The sequence below is a fragment of the Cavia porcellus genome, unplaced genomic scaffold (genome assembly GCF_034190915.1).
Source record: "Cavia porcellus strain 051 isolate PalLab524CR breed Dunkin Hartley unplaced genomic scaffold, mCavPor4.1 scaffold_22, whole genome shotgun sequence".
Lineage (NCBI taxonomy): Eukaryota > Metazoa > Chordata > Mammalia > Rodentia > Caviidae > Cavia > Cavia porcellus.
The window spans coordinates 57,133,246-57,156,127 of record NW_026947505.1 but is presented as its reverse complement, the minus strand read 5'-3'; positions in this window follow the sequence as shown (position 1 = coordinate 57,156,127).

Below are 22,882 nucleotides of genomic sequence, written 5' to 3'. Positions count from 1 at the left end.
AGATTTTTTTTTTTTTTTTTTTTTTTTTGGTACTGGAAATCAAAATCATGACATTGTGCTTTCCAGGCAGGGACTTACACCATTGAGCTGTATCCTTGGCCTCACTGCACTGATGTTTAAGGGAGAAATATAATAACAATGTTTAATGGCAATTACTTAGAAGGGAAAAAAAATGATGGTGCAGCAAAGGCAGACTAGTCAAGAGATTCCTTTGAGTAGACCATAGGAGACAATTGGCATTGAAGAAAGCACTGGTTTTACTGAGAGCGTAAATGACGTTCTTATCTTATGGACCCCATTTTAGCAGACAGGTTGATGTACAAGTTCTTTTCCACACAGGCTTGCAATTCCTAACTGAATTAGAGGCCAAAGGCCAGCATCTGTAAATGAGAATGAGCGGAACAGTGACAGAAATTTGAGAAGAATGTTCCACATAGTCCTCGAGAAAAGGAAAAGAAGAAATAAACTTGGTCAATGAAGTGTCATCATGTATAACATAAAACTCCACTTAATCATGAAATTTAAAGTCATGTCAGTCAGCATGACAGTTTATCACCCATCAGGGTCAGCTGAGCTGGATACAGTTCAGATGGGTAGAGAGTTGTGATACGTGATTAAAATAATGTGTTCTAGGATAAGAGATGAGAGGTGTTGATAACAAACAAGAGAGAGATTATCATGATAGGCATACAATCTTAATTGAACAAAAACAGAAGTTAGGGCCTGATGGAGGTAGTCAGCAAGAGACAGGAATGATTTAATAACTTCCTATGTAAAATATTTGCATAAATTGAAGATCATTGGCTTTGAAAGGAAAACTAGAAAATAATTTATGAGAATAATTTTCAAAGATCTTTATGATTTGCATTTTAAGTCGAGTCTTACAACCTCTTGTGTTCTTTGTATGTTTATTTGTTCCTGCTTTAAAATGACAGGAAAAAAAGCCACATCAATTCAGAGGTTGAGGGAACTTTCTTTTTAATATTTTCAGTATTGTAAATTATAAAAATAAAATTCTTGACACAATAAATTGTCCATAATTGGCTGTATCTGTAAGCACTTTGGGAAGTCTCTCCAATAAGCTGACATCACTCGGAAAGAAATAAAAACAAAAATATTATTTTTCTTCTTTATAGTTACTCTTGGGTCTAACAGATCTCCCCAGATTTTGTGTCTCGTAGAAATATTGTTTTTACTGTTTGATGTGGCTAAAAACCCAAGCTCTGGAGTAAGACTGCCTATATTCTTGCTTTGGTATCAAAGCAGAATTATATCACATTGCTCAAGATACTTAACAGATCTAAGCTTCTTTATATATAGAATATGCCTAAGCCTATCACGATCTTGGTTGAAAGCTTATTGTACACATGTAGTTAAAATCCAAATGAATCACAGAGTACAAGGTCTGGCACATACAGAGATCAGCATGTGTGGTTTTTCTTTCTTTTTATTTTGTTAATTTGTTTTCATTGTTGATATTATTTTTACTGAAGCAAATGTGTATGTGTACCTACACCTCACTAAACTGGTTCTAGTGTTCTTTCAACTTGGAAATGATCATGACCCATTAATCAGATCCTGAAGCCCGATTTCTGTGCTCCGTTAAGATGACATATTTCTCCTAAACCATTATTTTATGTACTCATTCCTCTTCTATGAAAGTTAAAGATTTTTGCCAGAAAAGGTTATGCATGATTTCTTTTTTTATATTGCCACTACTTAACAAAGAGCCCATCCGATAGTGGCTTAACACATTTTGAATGAATACATGTAAACAAAATTTGAAATCAGGCTGAGAACATTTCATAACAGGTACTATTTATAATTAAGGGGCAAAGATGTCATTCACTTAGTATTAATCATTGCTGCTTAATTTGACTGTTCTTTAAGTGCCTGGAGTTTTGCTTTGTTTTTTTTTTTTTTTTTTTTTTTTGTTTTTTTTTTTTTTTTTTGTTTTTTTTTTTTTTTTGGTTTTCTTTTATTCTGTGTTTACTCTGCCTTGTTTTATTGTCTGGGCAGGTGACAAGGGCTTCCTCTCAATCCATTCCCAAGTCTGGGTTTGTGCAATAATCCATCTCAGCACTAAAAACTAGCCTAGACCAGATCTGTTATCTATTCATTTTGTTTTATGGGGTCCTGCCGCTGCTGAGTGTTTTAATTTCCAGCTCTCAATCTTTCCTCCTTAGCACACTCAGGATTCTCAACCCCATATTTTCCCATCAATACTCGCTTTCTTAAAAGAAAGATCAGTAGTGGAATATTTGAAAACAGTTTCTTCATTATGTTTTTAATGCTAAACTATTTGTACCTAAGCTTTTGGGATATTTACTAGTAACATTTAAACATATAAAACACTGACATTAAAACACAAAATGGTCGCCTTTCATCTATATTCTGTCTTAAGTTACACAATTTCAAAGTGGCAGGATTAATGATTTTCTTAATGAGAAAGACAATTTTAAGATATTTGTCAGATATTTTATGACTACCTTCACTTGTCATTATTTTAAACTTAGTTATACATTCCCATAAGCAAGTAACTGAATATATATATATATATATATATATGCCAAACACATGAAGAATGAATTGTTATATTTTATAACACATTCTGAATATATGATCATTGTATTCTAAATGAAGAAAGTATTTAATAGGTAGATTATAAACTTGAAAGGTAAATTTGATTAGAAGTGTTTTATTGATTTTCCATTTTTTGAGAAAGACGTAACACAAAACATATCTGAGAATAGTAACTCGATGTAAAGTTTTTGTTAAAGATAATTTGAAATATCTGCAAATAAGCATGCAAAAGCTTTACAATACTAAATTTTAAAACAAGTGAATATAAATAATAAATCAGAAATTAAGTCAACTTATCACTCCAGGTACAATCATAGCAACTTTCTATAGTCCTTCAACTACCTAAATAGCACGATGAATTTGCACTAATTTAAAATAAGATTTTAAAAAGTAAGCAAAGGCTTCTCTCTTATTTAGCTACCATGGAGATTAAGAACTTTTTGGCCTCCTTCCCTTTTGATTTTTTTTCCCCTTCTTATCTTCGATACTGTCTACCTTAGTTGTCTTCTTACTTATCTGGCCATTTTTATTTGTTCTAGTTTTTATAATTTTCTTATTTTTTAACAATAAATGTTAAAATTTTCCTGAAATTTTTCAATATATTTGATCATCTCTAGAGATTTCTTTCATTTGCACCATGTATAGTGTCTTAGTTGCTTTTCTCATTGCTGAGACAACGCCTGACCCCCAGAGAGAAAGGAAGAAAGGTGACACGAAATTAACATGCGGCCTACACAGTTTCATCTGTTCCCTACTTACACTGTCAGCTCAGAATGTCTTTGGGTTCATTACTTTTTCGCCTTCTCCCCTCAGAGTCTGTCTGTTCTTTATTCCCTGTGGAAACCCAAATTTTGGCAACTATCACTAATTACTCCTGATCTCAGTCCAAAATGTGAGAATCTTTGCTTGTGCTCTAAATGATCTCAAATCACTTCTCTCTTCTCTACTCTCTTTTGTTACCTAAGTAATAAGTTTTGCCTAAACTTTTGCAAAAGTTCATTTATAATTACTTATGTAATTTGGCTCCCTGAAACAGTACACTGTTTATACTTAATTAAGAAAATGTGATTCATTTACAAATCTCACTGTAGTCTTCTACTCCAATGCTTTCCGTAAAGGTTAAACCTCCAGTTCCTTGTGTCTGAGTCACCCAATCGTCAGGATCACATCATGCCACCTTTTCACTAACTTTTGTATTCTGGGTAAGTTAATGCTTGCAGCAAGTTGAATTTATTCTTGTGCTCAGTCTTCTCTATATAATATCCCCTTTCTCCTAACTTTAATCTGTTTCTTTCACAATCTTAAAGTAACAGTGGCACAAAGTAGAATAAAATGTGGCACCAAATATTATGTTTCTTTTCACTGGACATGTATCACCAGTTGCAGGAAAACCAAGACACTGGAACTATGATGGTGATTTCATCAGTTGATAGAACTAACTAAGATACCGATTCACAGTGATACTTACTGGTCACTCATTTATAATTGCTAAGATTCCTTTATCTAAATCCAGAATTTGATTATTAAACGATTAACTGATATTAACTATCAGTAAACCCAACTATTGGTATTTGAAAACAAAATGAAGCAATCAGAAGAATGATGATTAGAACATACATCCAACATTTCCATTAGTATGAGTAGATATAGGTAAAATAAATTTTACCGAATATATCCAGTAAACAATAATTCTTCCCAAAGCTCTGTAGGTGGATTTGTTTTGGATGAGAGAAAACTAGATGAAAAGGAAAATTTCATGACATGTAAATACCAATAGAATGTTCAGGCTAAGCTCCTTCAATTATCTTGAGTGTATGCATAAGTGTGATCGAATGTACAGTGAATGTTTAACTTTTAAAAACATAAAGCAAAAGACAAGCAGCATAATAATCCCACTCAGAATGCTCCCCATTGCTTAGAATACACTCAGCCCTCCCGCCCTCTCTGAACCAGTTGTGGGAGACCTTTTATGTGTTATAAGATGTGATAAAAACCTGCTGCTGAACACCATCCAACCAAAGACAGCCTTGTAAAAACATTCTCCTGTGTCCGCATCCACCTTTTCACTAGATCTGGCACCCTAAAACCTTTGGACCTCTCCTAAAGTCAAAATAACCATGAAAAGAAAATGTCTTTATTTAATTCACAATATCAAGGCAGTCAGAACAGTGAAAATATACAAATGAGAGCTTTCCAGAGTTGCTTCAAAAAGAAGGAAGAGCATTGAGATAAACATGTTTGAAGTGATGGGGAATATTTTGAAGGAGATTAATGATAATATGTCTTTTACTTTAATAATTTAAAAAATAAGCATTCATGTTAGTTTTCTGTGACACTGTGTATACAGTTCATTGAGCAAATATTCATTGTCAACCAGCAAAATAAAGTGTAAAGTGTACACACTTCACAGATAGAGAGCTTTGTACATTTGGCAGTAGACTAGTTTATATACTATTGAACGATGAGGTTACTGATTATTCTGTCTCAAAGTGTCTGGGTGAGTTGAACAGAAGACAATTTATTCCCTTTAAACAAGAAGGGAAACACTTCAGCTGTCTATGTGAAAAGAAAAAAAAAAAAATGGAGCAGAATGTACCCTGACTATATTGCATTGTATTTCAATCAAAACAACTTATACTACCTATATTTTTATTCTTAATGTCTGTGCATCGGGACACTTAGTATTTAGGCCAGTAAATTTATTTATATTTTGGGACACTTTATAACATTATAAGTCAGTGTATACAGTGGCTGACTTTCTAGAACTTTCTAAGGTAACAGCATATAGATCAGATTGCATTTTCACTGCGACAACAACCATAACATAACCAATACTGCTTTGACTATTCTGTGCCATTATAATGGGTTGCCACTGCCTAGGTACTTTATAAGAACAAGTATCCATTTTTCACTCTTCTGGAGGCTGTGAAGTCTGTAATAAAGTGTATCTACTGAAGATATTTCTTTGCCTTTTAATTTGGCAGAAAGTATCAAATGGTGATAGGAAGAGAACAAATGCATGGCCTCAAGCCATTGCTAATTGGCATTAATCCATTCATGCTGAGGGAGCCCCCAAGACTTAAAAACTTCTGCTCAGGACCCACCTCTCAATCCTGGTGAATCTGGAATTTTCAACATATGCTTTGGCGACGAGCACATTCTAACCATAGCAGATGTTTAATGTTGATTTCTCACAGATTTCAGTTGGAAGAAGATCCTGCCAAGTTAGTTCTGGTTTTTTACTTACTTGATTTCTAACATGACTTTTATAATGGTTTAAAAGCTAATCGTGAACCATCATTGTTCATCACAAATAACCAGTAGAGCTTTGTTCAATCCCTGCCAAGGAAGCAAAATAATGTTACATATGGATGAGAAACTGTATTTCCCCAACACTATAAAATGTCAGTAAGAGATCTTTAAATTAATTTTTCATCTATAAACAAAATATATAATGATTATACACATGTAGCTTTCATCGCCTTCTGTACAGAGTGCTGTATCCAAAGCCCCTCCTATAGAATTGTGACCAAATCAGAGGAAATTAATTATCATCAAACCCATCAACATAATAAATTTGATTAGAAATGGCATTTAGTTTACCATGGCAAGTAAAGTTTGCTTTTCACCATGAATTCTCATCTATCTGAAAGTTATACAGTCACTTCCTGCCTATAGAGAAGCCAATTACAGTGGGCCGAGTGGTATTTTTGTTTGATTGCTTTTTTATTCCTGGTTCTAGTCTCTCTTCTGTTACTGAATAATTTGGAAAATACAGCGTCCAACTATTATATAAATGAAGATTCTCCTCTCTTGTCCTTTTGACACAATGGGTAATTGTGCCAGAAACTTAAGGAGCCAGTGTTCCAAGGATCAAATTTGCTTTCTCTTCCCTCTCCAGAGAAAGCGGGACCTTTTTCTCTCTCCAGCATTATCACACCTAAAGAGCTGTTACTATGCTTCAGACATTCCTGCCTGGGGTGAGGGTGTCTGGCTGCTCACTCCTTTGTGCTACTCTGTTTTTCTTTTTTAATTTGCAGCAATATGTCAAAATCTGAAGATAATAAATTTACTCTTTTCTACATTGGAATACTTACCATGTGTGGCCCACTAATTTCTGAGTTTCTTAAGGATAGTTCAAGCTGAGAAGACAAACTGGGAAGACCCAGGGAGCAGAAAAACTACATGCTATAATTTACATCCCTCCCTTTTTCTTCCCCAAGTAATAGGATTTGTATTTCATTTCGTTTCGTTTTCCTTCAGCTAATGAGTCAACAGGTATTTCTTGAATAATTACTGTATGTGTCAAGCAAATACAGATTCCAAGATCAAAACGATGAGCACAAAAAGAATCTGCCCTCATAAATCTTAGTCTCAAAACATTTGAAGGGCAAATCAGCTTCACGGTCTCTCCAGACCATTGATAAGCCTCTAAGATTGGTTCTGATCCAGGAGGTCAGAGCTAAAAGAGAACATGATTTTTTTTGTTGTTATTGTTTTGCATACTCGTGGTGGTTTGCTTTCTGTTTGTTATGTCAGGATATCACTCTAGATACTCCTTAATTAATTCTAAGGCACTTCTGATTTCTGTAACTATCTGAAAATTATGTTGAAATATCAGATAATGATCTGGCTCTTCCATTCTAATTCACTCTTTTCAGCTAGGAAGTTCTATAAAATGAACACAAATATTAGAGTGACACCAAAGTACAAAGCTAAATATCTACCAAGAGAATTACCAATTAACTGAGCCACCTCATTATTTTCCTAGCAGGAGATCTTAGCTAATATGAAATTTTATGAGGTAACACATCACCCATAAAGTATGGAAAACAAATGAGTGAATTCCCAAACAATATGGAATAACTTAATGTTACAATTAAACACAAAAATAATTGTGTGATGTATACCCATTAAGATCTTAGATTTGTTTAACTGGTTGTCATTAATGCCCCATTGAAATGTAATTGAAAATTAATATATCTGGCAGTAAAAAATATGATCATTAAAGAAAGTTTATGCATGACATTTTTATAGACTTGACAAGTCTCTTGAATTCAGAATGTGGGACAGATGGTCACATGGTGAAGTGTTCTCCCCATTAATGCTTTCTGCTGCTTCACTGATTTTTGATCTTCGGATGACTTTAGTCTCATTCAGAATGTACAGTAAATTAAAATCCTCAATGGTCCTCACAAAAGGTAAAATATTGTTACATCTCTAACAGAAAAGGTAAAATATCTTATTATACTTATAACAGAAATTTATATGAATTCTATATGCCTACATTAAATTAAAAACTTTCTGATTTTGTAGGTCCCTCACTGAGAAATTTTGAGTTTATGTACAATATTGGGAATTTTTTTTAGTATGATACACTGATCCTCATTTTATGCAAAATGTCTTTTACATTTATTGGGATATTCATTAAGTTCATTTTCAACCGTTATTCATTTATGTGTTACTCATGTTTTCCCAACTCTAATTTATGAGTTTGGCTGGACTTCCATGATAAAATTCACTAGACTGAATGGCTAACAAAGAAAACATTGATTTTCTCACAGTTCTAGATGTGAAAGTACCAGATTGAGGTATTGGTGGACTCAGTTTCTAGAAAGGACTCTCCTCCACACCTTTCTGCTGTGTCCTCTTAGGTTAGCAAGAGAGAGCTCTGGCATTTCATCTCTTCCTCTAGGTAAGACAACCTAGTTGTGTCATATTGATGTCCTGTTTACATCACCTCACTTTATTACCTACTTATGGACTGTATCACCAAATAGAGCCACAGTGGGGGTTTGAGTGTCTACGTAATATTATGTGAAAAAATGCACTATTTAGTTATTATTATTAAGATACTCATTTTTATCCTCAGAAAGTAAGGGGAATGTTACCTGTGGTATTTCACAAAAAGGCATTCATTTTTCTCCACTTTTCATTGAAAACACATTTAAAAGGTAAATACATCTATGAAATGGAAAAAATTATTGGTCATTGGTCTTGACATAATTTTGAACCCATTACAAACTATATTACAAAATATAGTTTGTAAATATCACTAATACAAATTTTAAAACAAAATGGCAACAGAATAGCTGTGAAGCAAAAAGATGTAGATTTTTATATAATCCATTTTTAAAGCCTAGGTACTATTCACGCATGGAATTCCCAACCTGGTAACAGTAAGTCAGGCATTTCATGAGGCATGTTACAGTTCACAAATGGAAGCGGTCAGAACAAGTCCTTGTGAGGTCTCTTTGGTAACCAGTGATATGCTGCTTTCAGACTGATCAAAGAAGCTTGTGCCTTCGGGTGGCGCAGTCAAATTGAGTGTTAGTCGTATTGTCAGGATGCCATGAGGGGATTCATAGCAAATTTTCATGGACACACACATGGTGTACTAGACCAAAAGGTCAGTGGGAGGGAAGGTAGGGGGCCAAAGGAAAAAAAGGAATCAAGTTATTTCATGTGCAGGTACAAACCCCTGAATGAATGCTGTGTTATATACCTAAAATGTACCAATAAACTTAGTTAATTAAAAAATTAAAATGTAAATTTAAACAGAATGTCAATAAAATTAGCTGTGAAAAAAAGAATTTGAAATCTTGGTTTATGATGAAGTTTAGTGTTGGTAAACGCACTATACAAGAATAGTGGGCTAGTGTGTGTGTGATGGGTGAGAGCAGAGATAGCACAAAGCTGTCAGTTCAGAAGCAAATTTCAGGAATGTTTCTGATAGAAGTAGGCAGTGCATAATACAACGTTGGTGAGACAGAATTGTCACTTCTGTCCTCAGCTTCTGCAAGCTAATTTGTAATCATTTGGAGGTTCTCTACCTTTTAAAAGTTTTCCTGGGAGCCTTGGACTGTGACTGGAAATAATATAATTTATCCAACAATCTAATTTATGGTGTCAACTGAATTCCTAAACTGGTTGGAGACTGATGTCAATCACTTAGCCAAGTGTGCCGAATGATGGGACCGTGAAGAAAACACCGGGCCAGGGGAGCTTTCCTGGCTGCCACTGTTCCATGAATACAGAAACACTGTTGTTGGGAGAATTAATGCTGTCCTGAACCACACAGGGATGCCAACATGAAATGCCATGTATGGAACTTTCCTGGACACCACCCTGTGTGCTCTTCCTGTGGGTGGTTCTCATCAATTCTTTCCACTGTAACAAAACATAACTGCCACTATAATTATTTTAGGTGAATTTTGAGAAACCTTCTGGTGAATCATGGAAAACTAGGGGTCTTTAGGAACCACAAGGTGATGACTGGTATTCTTGAGGATGGTGATGTGAACTGTCCTACAGTATCACAGTAGATGAAAAGAAAACAACCTGCTTGACTGCCTTGTCAGGTATGTTGAGAAAGACCTAGTGCTGTGTGGGTTTTGATCTCTATGTGAAACTAGGCTACATGTACTTTTCCAGGTTCTTTTGAATACTGTTCACGCTATCTTTCCACAGATATCCATCCATACAGTGATCTCTCCTTCTTGAGTGTGTCTAAGGAAGAATCTGCAAGACTAAAAGGCCTATTATTACAGTATATAAAGCAGAGTGTATTTTCCATTTAGTTTACTTACCTCATATTTGTACATATGCTGTGTGAAATTCGACTATTGACAGGAAGGATTTGTTATGGTCCATGAACTCCGGTAAGGAAATATGAGATAAGGGCCAGAAAACTAGTGTAAGATAGCTGTGAATGATAGCAATAGAAATATCACTGTGGAAAATTTGTTCTCTGAGTATATAAGAAAAGTCTCTCTAAGGAGGTTGGTAAATTTTGTGGGATGAAAAATGGTTTTTCTAGGATAGTATATAGAGCACTCTCATTATAATGTCTCCCAATGCTTTGAGCATTTCTTTTTATATGTATAATCTCACCAAAAACTATTGTTCTGTGATTAATTTCCCTTATGATTCTGTTACTTTTCCTAAAGAGCAGTATTGCAAATCTGGAAAGTAGTTCCATCCTGCGCTATCCAGTATTTATTGGCTTAATACAGAAGTGCTCAGAGATAGAATTTATGTTTCACAAGGTCTCTTTAAGTGTGTCCCACAACCAGAGAAACCTTTCTTAAGGTAAACCTTTAGGCAAACCAAAAGTTGCAAGGTGGGGGTAGCTGTTGATCTCATAAGACATTAGTGTTATGGTTTGTGTCTGGATGTCCTCCCAAAGCCCTATGCAGTCCAAGGCTTTTTCAGAGATGGCTGAATCTAGAGTTTGTGATGTTGGAATTCAGAGTGTGGTTTCTAAATCACTCCACTGATTCGTGTGGCACCTCCCTAATCTCAGCATCCTGATACAAAATCAAAGTGGCAGAAAACACTGCTAATGCCCCTTGTTGCTTTTAGGGTCTCCTGGGCTCCATGAACAGTTTCTCTTCTGTGATGACCCTTTGCCTAGCCACACTGATTTAGAGTCAGCTAATTATGGACCGAAACTTTTACAAATTGTAAGCCAAATAAGCCTTTCCTCCTTTAACTGTCATGTCAGAAACTTTGCTTCAGCAACAAGGGAAAAGTAACTTAGATTTGTGTTTTATTCTGCCAGTTGTGAACGGAGGTTGTAGAGTATTTAAGCCTCTTATGTACCCTCTCCTGATTCTACAGTATTATATACAGGGAGATCTTGGCAGTGATTAATGATGCATTTGTCTCTGTTTAAGGTAGCCATGTATTCTAGTTTGCCTAGAAAGATGACAGTTTATGCCTGCTCCACCATCATGCATTCATTCTTTAACTATTTGTAACCCCATAAATGCTTGCCATAAATTTGTCCTAGTTTGGATGATATCTAAGCATACTTCCTTGTAAATTTCCAGGTGGTTGGGCACCTATCTGTGATTATTGTTCTAATAATTCTACAACAAACTACACAGGTGATACCTGTCTTCTCAAGGAGCTATAGCTGAACCTCTTCCTTGGTTACAAGCCAAATACTCCAGTGTATAGCTCAGATATCTTTTTTTTAGAATTGTTACAGAGCCTTAATCATTTCACCTGATAGTTATAAAATAACTAAGTTCTATGTCAAGAAACACCATTTTTAAGAAAATGAATATATTTTATTTCATTGTTTATTTGTTTATATCCTCAAATCTTCATGCTAAAACTGTGAATCAAGGTAGCAAAAGTTACCTAACTCTAATTTTTAAAGTATACATTTCCCTTGATACAATAAGATTCTATTTTTGAAACTCTCCTGCATGCAGAAGACTCCAGTGAACATATTCAGGTTTCAAAGAAGTCTACCTTTTTGAAGCTTCAAAAGGTATTTCTCTAATAAGTGAAACTCTGCAGGCCCTGCAGCTGTGTTGTTTACTTTATAGCAAGCACAAAAGACAATTTATTTTTTTCAAAAAAGCTATAATTAGATTAGTGTTTTCTTTACTGAAGCATCTGTAGGAAAATGAGAGTATGTTTCTTTGAATGAATGAGCAGTCACATTTATTTTTATTCAATCTGAACTTGTCCTCTGAGATAGTGAATTTAATTTTACAATCTAATACAAATGTAATATTCTAACTTTGTTTCAGATAAAGACTGGGTACCCCAAAAAGGAGTTTGGAATAAATTGAATCTCCTGATTCCAATTTTATGAACTGCATTAAAATCTCTCTAGGGTATAGGATTATGTTTCTGTTGAAAAATGGATACACTAAGGTAGATATTTGCATACATAAGCAAATATATCAGATGACTATCTATGACCTGTCACTGACAAAGGGAATATAATACAGTAGAATAATATTCTTTTGTTATGACTTTCTAAGTCTTTACTAAAAAGTTTTGGATATGCTTTTTGAAAGTTAAAAATATTACTTTCCAAAAGAGCAACATTTTCAGTGTTGAAAACTAGTTCATCAAAATTATACGTAGGAAGGGTTCCTTTGAACTGTCTAGCCTGCAATCAAATTACCCTGAAATAAGTCACTACGTATTAATCAAGCACTTTTCTTTTACTTTTGCATAGCAGGTAAGGAAAATATTTTTCTTTCTCTATGCCCTTTTAATCTTAGTGTTAGATGAAATTTATTATTGGTACTATATATTTAACAAGAAAACAAAGTTGTTCTTGCTTGTATAACAAAACCACAAACAGTGACTTGAAAGACTGTACTATTACCCTTCATGATTTATGAATCAACTGGCTCAGCTGTATGATTCTTACTTAGTATTTGTCAAGAAGCAAAAGTACATGGTCACTAATGCTGCAGTCATTTGGGGACTGAGCTGGTAGATGCATCTGAGTTAGTGTTTTGCACATAGCTGGTTTTCAGCTGAAATAGTTCAAAGAGCAGGGAACTGTTTGTTTTTCTTCTGCCTTCCCTCTCTCTTCCTGAGCTCTGCTGCTTTCCTACAGGGACTCCCCAGGATGGCTCATTTGAGCTTCCGCACAGCATGTGAGGCTCGATGTGATCAGATCTCTTAGATGAGTGCTAGTTTCCCCCAGGACCAGTATTCTAAAGGACCAGGACAAAACCTGTGTGGCTTCTTGAACCCTAACTTAAGTCATTCTGCCATTTACTGCCCAGTACACTGATAAGGGTGGAAAGGGCTACTCAGGAGGGTAATTGACAGAAGGTTTGATTCATTTAGATGTGGTGAATGGGGAGGGTGGAAATATTTTGGACATACTACAAAATAAACATGAATTTCAATTGACTTTTGCAGTGATTTAAAATATAATTGCTACCAATGCCATAAACCAATACATTTGCTTAAAAGTTTTTCCTCTCTCAGGATATTTATATCTTCATTTATCTCCTCAGCTATCTTTTGTTGTTTATTTTGTGTTATTATTTTTATTTCAAAGGTAGTTTGTAATCATGTTCTTCTGTAGCCCTTCATAAATACGTTTTTCAATAACATTATGAGTTAGTCAAATGTTATATAGCCTCTGAAAGAAAGATTGATTAATTTCAGATATGTAATTCATTTTTCTCATAAAGAAATTTTATAGTCATTTAAACTATAACATCATACAGAAATTTTTTTCGATAAAACAGGTCTATGATTCTGTTAAGATCTAGTAAATGAACGTATCAATTTCTGAGTAATAGTAATGGGCTCTAGAATTTAACCTTTATTTTGGGGTATGGTGGTTAGTACTCATGAAAATAAAAGAGAGAATAAATGATGTTCTAGATCACATTTCAGATATTAGAATGCAAAATATCCTTTTTATTAAAATGTATTGATTATGCAAATATGTTAATTATAAACATATCAGTCACACATATTTTAATAAAATGTTGATAGATATTATAATTATTAAAATACATTGATTATATATATATCACATTCAATGTGATTATGCATGTCATATTGAATTCCAGATTCTGGCACTGATCATTTTCAACCTACTTTTTCCCTGTTTTTCCGTGCACACACTTCTGCTATCTGTGATAGTTACAATAACATGTCTACCTCTACTCACTAAGTTACTTATTCAAATGTAATCTCTATTCTTGCTTAGACGTACAAAACCCTAAACAAATGTATTATTTTTGTTTAACTTCTCATGAATCCACTAAACGAGTTATCTTTAAAAGAGTATAGATTCAATATAAGAGCTATTTTTAGAAAAAGAACACAAAAGCCTTAAAACTATACTAATTTTCAAAGCTTTTGTGGTCATTTTTGTTATTTTCTCACCTCAGAATTGTCTTCCTGTTTAGATCAGTAAGTTTAAAATGGAGACAGTCATCATTGTATTGTAACATCTTCCCAAAACTGCTTGCATTGTAAAAGATGATTTCCCCACAAAAAAAGTTAACTAAAAACTAAACTACAAAATAGTACAAAATGTTAGTTCTAAATCTATCACACAATAAAATTCTGATTGAGATTTGTTTTATAAAAAGACATTTAAAAGATTTTTAAGAAGACTATCAAAAAGAAAAGTTTCATTTAAAATATTCTTTGAAATGTTGATATAGAAAATTTACAGGAAAATTTTTTTTATTTATTTTTAAATTTTATTTAAGGAGAAAAGAAAAAAAAAGCAGAGAAAGGGTACAAGTTATACAGATTTGCAGAAAAAAATGAACAGTAGGAAATCACTAGTTAATGGATTACATACTGTCATCTTAGAAATAATTGTTCAAGTCACAAAATTAAAGCTTGTGAAGTGGACATTCCATCAATGATACTGCAAACAGTTCTGTTCAATGATCCAATAAAACTCTGTGATATCATATTCTATCTTATACACTTAAATATACATGCAGTTATATAGTTTAGAGCACTTTCTTTTCCTCTCTTTTGTACAATGACTATTACACATTTTGGGTTTCATTGCTCTCACGGTTCTTATTACTTTTTTGGAAGAGAGTAAAACCAAATGTGACATAACAGAACAGAATCGGTCAAGTCAAAAGGGTGGACATAATAGATAATGTGAAAACATAATACAAGGTGATCAACAATGGTTACCATAATGCCTCCCCTTATCTCTAATAGAATTGCCTATACCATTAGTTATAATACAATTGAACAAAACAGTAAAGAACAAAACCAACAAAGCCAAACGATTGGAGACATTGTAGGTCTTCAAAAGTAGATAAAAGTCAACGAGAAATTTTTTAGGTGTTTGGCATTTATTTCAAAATTTAAAAAAGCACCATACACGAAGGAAAATGAAAAGATCCAATAAATGAAATACAAAAAACAAGAACTCGTAAAACACCTTAAAAAAGACAGAATAATAATTCACAATGAATTTTTATCCTACCATAGAGCAGTGTTTCAACCAATTGTGTACGTAAATATGTTGTATTTTTAATAAAATATATTTTATTAAAACTGTTTTAAGAAGTCTTGATAAAAAATTGTTTTAAGAAGTTCTAATAAAAAAGGAAAAGAAATTTCTTATAAACCAATATAATACACAAAAATGTTGCAGAAAAATAGAATCACAACTCATAAGGCAATTTTTAGCTGAAAGGCAATATAATATTCTCTATAAGATACATCAAGCCAGAGAATATTATCCCTTTATTTTGTATTCCATGCTTCTACAACCAAATTCCAAAATCTTATCTTATTGTGAAAGCTGATTTGTACTGAGTGGTAGTGTGAATGATTTTTCATCTAAACTAAAGCCCCGTATGTAAATCTACATGCAAGATAATATTACCATTTATTAAACGTTTTTCCTATATTCCATTCCTAGATGAATCTGTAACAAAGTTCCTGAGCTTTCTCTGCAATGGTAACATTGTTTTTTCTATGTTTTCACATGGTTTACTTATAAGTTCTTCTCCTTTCTCCCCCTCCTCCCCCTCTCCCTCCTCCCCCTCCCCTTCCTCCCCCTCTCCCTCCTTCCCTTCCTCCCTCCTCCCCCTCCTCCTCCCACCCCCCTTTCTCCTCCTCCTGGTCCTCCTTTCTGAGGCTTACTTGGCCAAACCCAGAGGTAGAGGTGGCAGGATGGCAATGATGAGGGCAATGAGATTGGTGAGAATTCATAAAGAAAAAGGCTTAGGCACTTCTTAATATAGGAAATGGAGTTGTTTCACTGCTGTATTACTTAATTAAAGAAAGGCAATGAGTATTCTTTTATTTCAAATAGAGGAGCTTATGTGAAATGCCACACTTTCCTGACAGCAAATATCTATAAGTGTGCTTTTTGTCTCAAACTGCATTTGTTTTTGTGATCCTGACTTATATAAGACTCAGCCCAAGCTTGGATTAAAGAGAGGGACCTGTGTGTGCTTAGGGTTCCTACTGTGTAGAATTTATTACCAGGAATACTGATTTATGTCGGTGGCCTGTCATCCTCAATCTTGTTGAGTGTATTCTTGTCTTTTTCAGGATCCATTTAATAATAAACCACCTAGGAACTCTATTTCAATCTCATGTTGAGTTTATCTTTTGTAAAATATTTCACAGGATCAGAAAAGAATACCTCAAGGTATGGCAATTTGGCTTGCTAAGTACCTCAAATGGAAAGGCTTTCATTGAAAGGTTTGTTTTATTATGTGTTGCGACACTGTGTCAAAATTTGTTTTGGTTTGGCTCAAACTTCCTCAGCCTCCCAGAGAGTTAGGAGTGCAGGCAAATGCCACTATGCTGTTTGTCTTTCTTTCTTTCTTCTTTTCTTTCTTTCTTTCTTTCTTTCTTTCTTTCTTTCTTTCTTTCTTTCTTTCCTTCCTTCTTCTCTCTTTCTCCGTCTGTCATTCTCTCATTCTCTCTATTGCTTTTTTTCTTCCTTCTTTCTTGTAAATCTTCTAGCTACATTCCAGTCTATCAAATAGTATTGTCTTAGTCCACTAACTTTTACTTCAGTGAAATATTACTATATATTAATCTAATCTATTTCATTATACTATAAAATTATTTTAAGTATCTTTACTACTGGTTAATATAATACCTTACAAATAGAAAATAATAAATACACGTTGAGTAAATAATTATGGTGAACTCCTGACTTGTGAATGAGCTCTCTTCCATGAAAATGTTCCTAAGTCTGATTCATTTGTAAGTCCAACAAAGTGAGTCTTATACACCTTTGGCACAAATATACAATGTACACCATAAAGAATTAAACCCACACTGTACTGTAAATTATTTTTACTTTTACAGCTACCTTATGTTGGAACAATACAACAAGCAGCATTTAGCGGATTAGGGAGTTAATTGACATGGAGAGCGTTAGGAGCTGGAGGCAGGAGGGTTGGTGAGAGATGGTGCAGCTAAAAGATTATCAGTAAAAGGAGATGGAGGTCAAGATCAAATTTTGCTCACATCTGATGTTGATGACACAAATTTTTTGATGGGTTCAATTCTGTCTACGTTTTTGAAAAACCAATTCATTGATGTCTGAGAAGTAGGCCATTTTTTTTCTCATCACAGATGATTCTGTAGCACTGTGTGACACTCTGAACAGCTCTTGTAATCTTTGTGCATCAATCTACATTGAAATCCTGTGCTTCAAACTCTAACAGTGCTCTTTATGTAAGGAGTGCCAAAATCTCACGCTAAACCCAGGTGATGACTTTTATGGCCTTGTAGATGTGTGGTCCATTCCAAATTGCCACAAGGTTGCTTCTATTTCATCAGGTTTTTGCACTGAATGACAAAAGTGTGACATAAATATATTTTGAAAGTCACAATAACTCCTTGACCAATTGGTTGGAAGGGCACCATAATATTCAGTGACAGATGCATTATGTGGACTTTGGGATGAATTTCATTCATGAACAGGGGTGAGTAGGTGGATTGTTAAGCAGCAGAAGAATATTGAATTGGAGTCTTTCTCTAAACTGTATTTGCCTCTGAGATAAAGAGGTGAAAACACCAATCTTGGAAAATTGACTATTTAACCCAGACTTTGGACTTCCTCTTCCACAAAACAGGTAGAGTCTTTGGCCATGTTTTTGAGGGCACTTGACTTCTATGAAGGGTGTGCTAAAAGGGGCTTTAGTTCCATATCACTGAAGACAGTAAGCCTGTCATTTGCTGTTTTGAAGGCCAGCATCAATTTTTCCTCCTTATTGAGATAACTTTGGTCTAGCATCCCTTATAGTACTGTTCCATTTCATCATGTTATAAACTGTTTAGGTAAATAACCCCTTAATAAGTTTTCTAAATGATGCTGGAAATTCTTGGGCAGCTACAGTATCTGCACTTGTAGCCTCCCCACTTAATTTTACATTGTAAATATTGTTTCTAGCCTTGAATATTAACTCACGGTAGCTGGCAGTAAAAAACACACAGTCTTCACCCCATTTTTTCTTCAAGTCTTCAAATAGCTTTTTATTGAACAAACATTTAACTGCGTGGGACTCCACCCTGATGCTGCTCCTGCTTCCACATGCAGAGAAGTTCCTCCATCTCCTCTCTCAATCTACCCTTGCTTTTGATATTATTGTCAACATCATTGGTACATCACACTTCACATGTTCCATAATCTTGTCTGCTCTTTAAAATTATGCCCATGGTTGAATGATTCATGCTGTGAGAATGAGCGGTATCCATCATCTGTTTGCCTTGGTCCATCCTTTCAATTATTTTCGCTTCTGTTTCCATGGTTATTGCTTTGCACTTCCTAGGAGTCTCCTCTACATCACTCCTGCTTTTCCTCTTGCTTCCGGATACCCTGCACTGATAGCTCTGCACTGATCTATACTGCTGCACTGTACAGTAAACAGCAGCACAATTGGGACACTCTCCAGCAGATACACAAGTTATTTCTGTGATTTGTTTGCATCTTTGAATGTCCATATTAGATCCCTTCACCCCCGTGAAAGTTTACAATGCAAATGTCCATGAGTGAGAGACTTACTGTATACTTTCATCTAGTTGATTCCATTAGACCATGAAATTATTCTTTGAATAATTTGGCTACTCGTTACCACAGTACCTTAGAAATAGAAAATACTAGATAAATGTTGAGAAAACAATTATATTTTTAAATGTAACAATTCTAAATTAAGCTTATTCTACAACCTTTGAAGTCTTTTATACCATGTGAAGTTGGCCCTCAAAATCCACAGGTTCCTTGACCTTGAATTCAATCAAATGAGGAACAAATATTTCAGGAAAAATAATTTCTGTATGTATGGAATACACACAGACTTTTCTTCTGCCATTATTCCCTAAATATCGCAATAGTGCAACTACCCATGTGGCATTTATGTTACACTAGGATTTGTAAGTAATTGTAAGATGATCTAACATATACAGGATGTGCTTCAATTGTACAAAAATACTATACCATTGTATACAAGCGACACGAGCACTCTTGGGCTTTATGATCTGTGGACTTTCTTAGAACTAATGTTTGGAAGATATAGGGGAAAAGGCTTTAACCAATTTCCCAAAGAGTTCCTTTTCTTATTTATCCAGGATTTCATGTTTATATTTGTGTTAATTTTTTTGCAGTTACTGATCACAATAGTTTATATGCAAATTATCTTGCTATAGAAATAAAATATGCATATTGAAGAATGTGGTTGAGAGATCAAATGATGAGGCAGTATCCATTAACCTGACAGTAAACTCTTTCAGAAAAACTGTTCTCTTCCTGGGAGAAGAAATGTTACACGAACAATCTGGGTTTTCTCTGGTCAGTATTACTCTTTAATCACACACTTCTGTCCAATCACATATCTATGTGGTGGATTATTCTTCATCACACTCAAGCATAAAATAGAAAGTATTCCTGGTGATCTTTTTGTCTTCATTTCTGAAGCTTCCTGTGACATAGATTTAATTAAACAAATGTATCTGGTTTCTCATATTAACTGGTCTTGTGATACATAGGTCAGCCATGACCCTTAACGACAAATGCGGAAAAGCATCACAACTTGTTCCCTGCAGCTGCTTTCACAGTATGGATGTGAAGGACAATATGTGATAAAAATCCCTGAAAAGTAATCTTTTTCCAATATTATGATTTTTTTTTTTTTTAGGAAGAAGTCTTCAAAGTGGAATTAATTACAAGATGAGCTCATCTGCATACTTTTGTCACATATTTTCAAAGTTTTTCCTAGGAAGGGAATCCAGGTGCACTGGCCCACACCACGGCAGCGTGAGAATGCGTCACAGTATGTCTCAGCCCTGGTGGTGCCCAGTCTGCATTGTTTTCTACTGTGTCTAAAATCCAGCTAAACCAGAGACCCATAGTCATTCAATAATTATTTGGAGAGAAAATAAATATTTGAAGCCTCATAATGAAAGACTCAGTGTTGAGTTTTTTGAAAAACACATATTAGTAACTAATAAACATTGTAAGCAAAGGTAAAAATGTGTAATTTCTGCAGTTATAAGTAAAACAATCTGATGCTTTCATCCCTACACTTTCAGTTCCATTTTTATATTACTATTTTTTCTTCTATGTTGACTTTTTCTGCACTGTTTCTTTGTGACTTACCTACCCATGGATTTTACTTCATGTTATACTAGTAACTTTGTTAGATATCTACTGGGAGTACTTTATGTATTAATAAACACTTGTTTTGCTCATTGTACATAGAACGGTGCTGTAGTATTAGTGCTTGAGTTGTCATTGTAACTAGCCATACCAAGCTATTCACTTGGGAAAGTTAATTAGGATTGGTCTTCCTTTGTGTAGCTTCCAGAACCACAGACTAAATCAACAAAGATGGAACATATTTCAAAATAATTTATCCCTACTGAGCATGCACATTTGTTCTTGTCATTAATCTCTAAACAATAGGATAAAATAGCATTGCAACTATTTACACAATAATTACATTATATTGGTTACTATACATAATTTAGAGATGATTTAAGGTATGCAAGAGTATATGTGCAATTTATGTAAAAATATTTTGCCATTTTATTTCAAAGACCCAAGATCTGAGAATTTTAATATTTGCAGAGGTTCCAAAATGAATCCCCAGCAAATATCAGGGGACAAATGAATTCTGTGTTTCAGCTGAAATTAAAATAATACCCACTTAAAAAGAGTGACGTGATAAACAAACGAGATAATTCATACAAGCTGTAACCACAAGAACTTAAATAATAAGTGCCAAATTTGTAAATATTAGCTTTACTATTACTATTTCCATTTCTTTCCCACAGAAAGATCAACTGAAAATTAATCTGTGTATTTTTTATATGACTTACCCAAACTTTCTCTATTCATAACTCCTTTAGTGTTTCAGTGATTTTTCCAATATGTCTGTAGGCCTAAAGAAATACTATTATTAATGTTTATGAAGTAATTATGTCCAAAAAGTTAATAAGTTCTTGTCTTCTGCTGGCAATTTAGTAGCTAATGCACATGCATTGAAAACATTATTTTATTGTTATATAATTGCAATTATGAATGAGACATATGCTGCCACTAGGTACTGCACAGCTTCTCAAATACTGGAATTAGATTAGACGCTACCACCTCTGCTTCCTGTCACAAAATTTCATTTCACATTGTTTGTTCCTATGACAGTTGTTGTGATACATCATCATATGATGTCAGTGTAACTCAGTCTAAAGAGAAGACTGTATTCAAAGTTTGCAGTGTGTGGTATGTCAAGCTCCTGTTTAAATAGTACCATTCAGCTTGAAGTTGAATGCTTTTCTATTTCACTTATAGTATGCAGCATCCCGTGTTTCCCTCCTGGGTCGACTGTCCTGCTCTCCGTTTTCCATGTGTAAGGTTCGTGAACCTTGGCTTCAACGTTATTACATGAGCTTCCGTTTCCTTTTCTTTTCCCCTTCCTTCCCCCCACCTTCCTTTTCCTCCTCCTCCTTCTGGCAAGACAGACGTATTCCATCACTGCCCAGCTTTTTTTCTTCTTTCTGTATAATTCTCCAGTCCGTCATTTCTTTTTTTTTTTTTCCTTTTTCGGAGGTATTTTGAGACACCTTGCTGTGTAGTTCAGGCTGTTGAATTCACTACGTAGGTTGGCCTGGCTTCAAACTCATGGCAACCCTCCTGCCTCATGCTGAGGTATCAGGACTGCAGTGCGATGCCAAGCTGTCTTTATTGTATTCTCAGTGTATGTTCAGTGATTTAGAATACATTTTCCCCCTTAACAGAAAAACTTACCAACACCATTGAAAAAAGCCTGCTTTTGTTTGGTTTGTAATATTTGTTTATCACATGTCAAAATACCATGTAGACTATGTCAATCAGAATTATTCTCAGTGCCTATAAACAACGAAAGGCTTAATGAAAATATCTGTAGACAGATTCACGGTGTCAGGATATAAAGTATGGAGTGATAGGTGAGCCTTGAGAGTGATTTTTCTACCTTCTTTTCCTCTATTATTAATTTTAGTCCACTGACCTTTCATTAGATTTTAAATTGATCTTAATTATTGTGACTGTATATGTTTCCTTCCTAGAGTAAAATTATTTCAATAATTTGATTTAAAAAATAGTCCTGTTTATTTTGAGAATTAACTTAAATTTTTCTTTATATCTTTATTGTCTCAAAAATGATAATAGATTTCTGTACAAGGAACCTGGATAATTTGGTACAGAACTTTTATTTCTAAATATTTAAAATTTATTACTATTAAAATTTATAATTATGATTACAGATAAACAGAAATGATTATATTTATGCATCTGCATTGGGAAATTTATTTGAGTTTTCTAATTTTGTAATCAAAATACCTTTGAATAATATTTAATTTCCATTCAAGTGTGCATTACTTTCTATTCCTCTTATATGTCAGTTTCTCTGAGTGGAAACTTTAGACACGACATAGCATTTTTGTTTTGAGTTCAAGTCTCATGTTGCACTAGTAAGGAAGATAATAATTCTATTTGAGATATTTTAATGGAGTGACACAGGTTTATATA